The following is a 7061-nucleotide window of genomic DNA, read 5'->3' on the forward strand; positions in this document are numbered from 1 at the left end:
CAGCATGTCATACTTTGGTTCGGCGGTATTGTGAGATGAAGCGGCCCGGACCGACAATACGCGTACGCTTACGCGAGACTGGTTTCACCGTTACGAGCACTCGTGCTTAAAGGTGGCTGGCGGGTGTCTGTCTCTCTCACTTCAGCTGAATCGAGTGTGGCTACGCCCGGTCCTTGCGAAGGTTAAAACAACAATAACTTGACTAACTATCGTTGTGGTTTTGATGCGTAGGTAAGAACGGTTCTTGCTAAGCCCGTAGCAGCCACGTAAAATTTGCAACAACAAAGTAGAGGACGTCTAACTTGTTTTTGTAGGGCATGTTGTGATGTGATATGGTCAAGACGTGATGCTATATTTTATTGTATGAGATGATCATGTTTTGTAACCGAAGTTATCGGCAACTGGCAGGAGCCATATGGTTGTCGCTTTATTGTATGAAATGCAAACGCCCTGTAATTGCTTTACTTTATCACTAAGCGGTAGCGGTAGTCGTAGAAGCAATAGATGGCGTAAACGGCAACGATGCTACGATGGAGATCAAGGTGTCGCGCCGGTGATGATGGTGATCACGACGGTGCTTCTAAGATGGAGATCACAAACACAAGATGATGATGGCCATATCATATCACTTATATTGATTGCATGTGATGTTTATCCTTTATGCATCTTATCTTGCTTTGATTGACGGTAGCATTTTAAGATGATCTCTCACTAATAATCAAGAAGTGTTCTCCCTGAGTATGCACCGTTGTGAAAGTTCTTCGTGCTGAGACACCACGTGATGATCGGGTGTGATAGGCTCTACGTTCAAATACAACGGGTGCAAAACAGTTGCACACGCGGAATACTCATGTCATACTTGACGAGCCTAGCATATACAGATATGCCCTTGGTACACGGAGACCGAAAGGTCGAACGTGAATCATATAGTAGATATGATCAACATAGTGATGTTCACCATTGAAACTACTCCATCTCACGTGATGATCGGACATGGTTTAGTTGATTTGGATCACGTGATCACTTAGATGACTACAGAGATGTCTGTCTAAGTGGGAGTTCTTAAGTAATATGATTAATTGAACTTAAATTTATCATGAACTTAGTACCTGATAGTATTTTGCTTGTCTATGTTTGTTTGTAGATAGATGGCTCGTGATGTTGTTCCGTTGAATTTTAATGCGTTCCTTGAGAAAGCAAAGTTGAAAGATGATGGTAGCAATTACACGGACTGGGTCCGTAACCTGAGGATTATCCTCATTGCTGCACAGAAGAATTATGTCCTGGAAGCACCGCTGGGTGCCAGGCCTGCTGCTGATGCAACCGACGATGTTAAGAACGTCTGGCAGAGCAAAGCTGATGACTACTCGATAGTTCAGTGTGCCATGCTTTACGACTTAGAACCGGGTCTTCAACAACGTTTTGAACGTCATGGAGCATATGAGATGTTCCAGGAGTTGAAGTTAATATTTCAAGCAAATGCTCGGATTGAGAGATATGAAGTCTCTAATAAGTTCTATAGCTGCAAGATGGAAGAGAATAGTTCTATCAGTGAAAACATACTCAAAATGTCTGGGTATAATAATCACTTGATTCAACTGGGAGTTAATCTTCCTGATGATAGTGTCATTGACAGAATTCTTCAATCACTACCACCAAGCTACAAGAGCTTTGTGATGAACTATAATATGCAAGGGATGAACAAGACTATTCCCGAGCTCTTCGCAATGCTAAAAGCCGCGGAGGTAGAAATCAAAAAGGAGCATCAAGTGTTGATGGTTAACAAGACCACCAGTTTCAAGAAAAAGGGCAAAGGGAAGAAGAAGGGGAACTTCGAAAAGAACAGCAAACAAGTTGCTGCTCAAGAGAAGAAACCCAAGTCTGGACCTAAGCCTGAAACTGAGTGCTTCTACTGCAAGCAGACTGGACACTGGAAGCGGAACTGCCCCAAGTATTTGGCGGATAAGAATGATGGCAAAGTGAACAAAGGTATATGTGATATACATGTTATTGATGTGTACCTTACTAATGCTCGCAGTAGTACCTGGGTATTTGATACTGGTTCTGTTGCTAATATTTGCAACTCGAAACAGGGACTACGGATTAAGCGAAGATTGGCTAAGGTCGAGGTGATGATGCGCGTGGGAAATGGTTCCAAAGTCGAGGTGATCGCGGTCGGCATGCTGCCTCTACATCTACCATCGGGATTGGTTTTAGACCTAAATAATTGTTATTTGGTGCCAGCGTTGAGCATGAACATTATATCTGGATCTTGTTTGATGCGAGACGGTTATTCATTTAAATCAGAGAATAATGGTTGTTCTATTTATATGAGTAATATCTTTTATGGTCATGCACCCTTGAAGAGTGGTCTATTTTTATTGAATCTCGATAGTAGTGATACACATATTCATAGTGTTGAAACCAAAAGATGCAGAGTTGATAACGATAGTGCAACTTATTTGTGGCACTGCCGTTTAGGTCATATCGGTGTAAAGAGCATGAAGAAACTCCATACTGATGGGCTTTTGGAATCACTTGATTATGAATCACTTGGTACTTGCGGACCATGCCTCATGGGCAAGATGACTAAAACGCCGTTCTCCGGAACTATGGAGTGAGCAACTGATTTGTTGGAAATCATACATACTGATGTTTGTGGTCCAATGAATGTTGAGGCTTGCGGCGGGTATCGTTATTTCCTCACCTTCACAGATGATTTGAGCAGATATGGGTATATCTACTTAATGAAACACAAGTCTGAAACATTTGAAAAGTTCAAAGAATTTCAGAGTGAAGTGGAAAATCATCATAACAAGAAAATAAAGTTTCTACGATCTGATCGTGGAGTAGAATATTTGAGTTACGAGTTTGGTCTACACTTGAAACAATGTGGAATAGTTTCGCAACTCACGCCACCCGGAACACCACAACGAAATGGTGTGTCCAAACGTCGTAATCGTACTTTACTAGATATGGTGCGATCTATGATGTCTCTTACTGACTTACCGCTATCATTTTGGGGTTATGCTTTAGAGACGGTCGCATTCACGTTAAATAGGGCACCATCAAAATCCGTTGAGACGACGCCATATGAACTGTGGTTTGGCAAGAAACCAAAGTTGTCGTTTCTTAAAGTTTGGGGCTGCGATGCTTATGTGAAGAAACTTCAACCAGATTAGCTCAAACCCAAATTGGAGAAATGTGTCTTCATAGGATACCCAAAAGAGACTATTGGGTACACCTTCTATCACAGATCTGAAGGCAAGATTTTCGTTGCTAAAATCGGATCCTTTCTAGAGAAGGAGTTTCTCTCGAAAGAAGTGAGTGGGAGGAAAGTAGAACTTGATGAGATAACTGTATCTACTCTTATTGGAAAGTAGTTCATCACACGAACCGATTCCTGTGACAACTACACCAATTAGTGAGGAAGCTAATGATATTGATCATGAAACTTCAGATCAAGTTTCTACTGAACCTCGTAGGTCTAATAGAGTAAGATCCGCACCAGAGTGGTATGGTAATCCTATTCTAGAAGTCATGTTACTTGACCATGATGAACCTACGAACTATGAGGAAGCGATGATGAGCCCAGATTCCGCAAAATGGCTAGAGGCGATGAAATCTGAGATGGGATCCATGTATGAGAACAAAGTATGGACTTTGGCTGACTTGCCCGATGATCGGCAAGCCATTGAGAATAAATGGATCTTTAAGAAGAAGACTGACGCTGATGGTAATGTAACTGTCTATAAAGCTCGACTTGTTGCGGAAGGTTTTTGACAAGTTCAAGGGGTTGAGTACGATGAGACTTTCTCACCCGTAGCGATGCTTAAGTCTGTCCGAATCATGTTAGCTATTGCTGCATTTCATGATTATGAAATCTGGCAAATGGATGTCAAAACTGCATTTCTGAATGGATTTCTGGAAGAAGAGTTGTATATGATGCAACCAGAAGGTTTTGTTGATCCAAAAGGTGCTAACAAAGTATGCAAGCTCCAGCGATCCATTTATGGACTAGTGCAAGCATCTCAGAGTTGGAATAAATGTTTTGATAGTGTGATCAAAGCATATGGTTTTATACAGACTTTTGGAGAATCCTGTATTTACAAGAAAGTGAGTGGGAGCTCTGTAGCATTTCTGATATTATATATAGATGACATATTATTAATTGGAAATGATATAGAATTTCTGGATAGCATAAAGGGATACTTGAATAAAAGCTTTTCAATGAAAGACCTCAGTGAAGCTGCTTACATATTGGGCATCAAGATCTATAGAGATAGATCAAGACGCTTAATAGGACTTTCACAAAGCACATACCTTGATAAAATTTTGAAAAAGTTCAAAATGGATCAGGCAAAGAAAGGGTTCTTGCCCGTGCTACAAGGTGTGAAGTTGAGTCAAACTCAATGCCCGACCACAGCAGAAGATAGAGAGAAAATGAAAGATGTTCTCTATGCTTCAGCCATAGGCTCTATCATGTATGCAATGCTATGTACCAGACCTGATGTATGCTTAGCAATAAGCTTGGCAGGAAGGTACCAAAGTAATCCAGGAATGGATCACTGGACAGCGGTCAAGAACATCCTGAAATACCTGAAAAGGACTAAGGATATGTTTCTCGTATATGGAGGTGACAAAGAGCTAGTCGTAAATGGTTACGTTGATGCAAGCTTTAACACTGATCCGGACGATTCTAAATCGCAAACCGGATATGTATTTTTATTAAACGGTGGAGCTGTAATTTGGTGCAGTTCTAAACAAAGCGTCGTGGTGGGATCTACATGTGAAGCGGAGTACATAGCTGCTTCGGAAGCAGCGAATGAAGGAGTCTGGATGAAGGAGTTCATTTCCGATCTAGGTGTCATACCTAGTGCATCGGGACCAATGAAGATCTTCTGTGACAATACTGGTGCAATTGCCTTGGCAAAGGAATCCAGATTTCACAAGAGGACCAAGCACATCAAGAGACGCTTCAATTCCATCCGGGACCAAGTCCAAGTGGGAGACATAGAAATTTGCAAGATACATACGGATCTGAATGTTGCAGACCCATTGACTAAGCCTCTCTCACGAGCAAAACATGATCAGCACCAAGACTCCATGGGTGTTAGAATCATTACTATGTGATCTAGATTATTGACTCTAGTGCAAGTGGGAGACTGAAGGAAATATGCCCTAGAGGCAATAATAAAGTTATTATTTATTTCCTCATATCATGATAAATGTTTATTATTCATGCTAGAATTGTATTAACCGGAAACATGATACATGTGCGAATACATAGACAAACATATAGTCACTAGTATGCCTCTACTTGACTAGCTCATTAATCAAAGATGGTTGTGTTTCCTAACCATAGACATGTGTTGTCATTTGATTAATGGGATCACATCATTAGGAGAATGATGTGATTGACATGAGCCATTCCGTTAGCCTAGCACTTGATCGTTTAGTATATTGCTATTGATTTCTTCATGACTTATACATGTTCCTGTAACTATGAGATTATGCAACTCCCGTTTACCGGAGGAACACTTTGGGTACTACCAAACGTCACAACGTAACTGGGTGATTATAAAGGAGTACTAAAGGTGTCTCCGAAGGTACATGTTGAGTTGGCGTATTTCGAGATTAGGTTTTGTCACTCCCATTGTCGGAGGGGTATCTCTGGGCCCTCTCGGTAATGCACATCACTATAAGCCTTGCAAGCAATGTGACCAATGAGTTGGTTACGGGATGATGCATTACGTAACGAGTAAAGAGACTTGCCGGTAACGAGATTGAACTAGGTATTAGATACCGACGATCGAATATCGGGCAAGTAACATACCAATGACAAAGGGAATAACGTATGTTGTTATGCGGTTTGACTGATAAAGATCTTCGTAGAATATGTAGGAACCAATATGGGCATCCAGGTTCCGCTATTGGTTATTGACCGAGAATAGTTCTAGGTCATGTCTACATAGTTCTCGAACCCGTAGGGTCCGCACGCTTAACGTTATGATGACTGTTTTATTATGAGTTTATAAGTTTTGATGTACCGAAGTTTGTTCGAAGTCCCGGATGTGATCACGAACATGACGAGGAGTCTCGAAATGGTCGAGACATAAAGATTGATATATTGGACGACTATATTCGGACACCGGAAGTGTTCCGGACGTTTTCGGAGAAAACTGGAGTGCCAGAGGGTTACCGGAACCCCCCCGGGAGAGTTAATGGGCCACATGGGCCTTAGTGGGAAGAGAGAGGGGCGGCCAGGGTGGGCCGCGCGCCCCCTCTCCCTCTGGTCCGAATTGGACTAGGAGGGGGGGGCGGCGCCCCCCTCTTTCCTTCCTCCTCTCCCCCTTCCTTCCCCGTCCTAGTAGGAGTAAGAAAGGGGGAGTCCTACTCCTACTAGGAGGAGGACTCCTCCTCCTGGCGCGCCCCCCTTGGGCCGGCAGGCCTCCCCCCTTGCTCCTTTATATACGGGGGAAGGGGGCACCCCATAGACACACAAGTTGATCTACGGATCATTCCTTAGCCCTGTGCGGTGCCCCCCTCCACCATATTCCAGCTCGGTCATATCGTCGCGGAGTTTAGGCGAAGCCCTGCGCCAGTAGAACATCACCACGCCATCGTGCTGACGGAACTCAACCCCGAAGCTTTGCTGGATTGGAGCCCAGGGATCGTCATCGAGCTGAACGTGTGCTGAACTTGGAGGTGCCGTACGTTCGATACTTGGATCGGTCGTATCGTGAAGACGTACGACTACATCAACCGCATTGTCATAACGCTTCCGCTTACGGTCTACGAGGGTACGTGGACGAACACTCTTCCCTCTCGTTGCTATGCCATCACCATGATCTTGCGTGTGCGTACGAATTTTTTTTGAAATTACTACGTACCCCAACAGGAATTTCCATAGTTATTAGAGGAATTACTAGGGAATGGTCTAGCATTAAAGTTTCCTCTATAAGCATTGTTACCGAAACTATTCCTACCAACAAAATTCACATCCATAGATTCATTATTATTCTCAATCAAGGTAGACAAAGGCATATCATTGGGATCAA

Source organism: Triticum aestivum, chromosome 3B (genome assembly GCF_018294505.1).
Source record: "Triticum aestivum cultivar Chinese Spring chromosome 3B, IWGSC CS RefSeq v2.1, whole genome shotgun sequence".
In the NCBI taxonomy this organism is placed as follows: Eukaryota; Viridiplantae; Streptophyta; class Magnoliopsida; order Poales; family Poaceae; genus Triticum; species Triticum aestivum.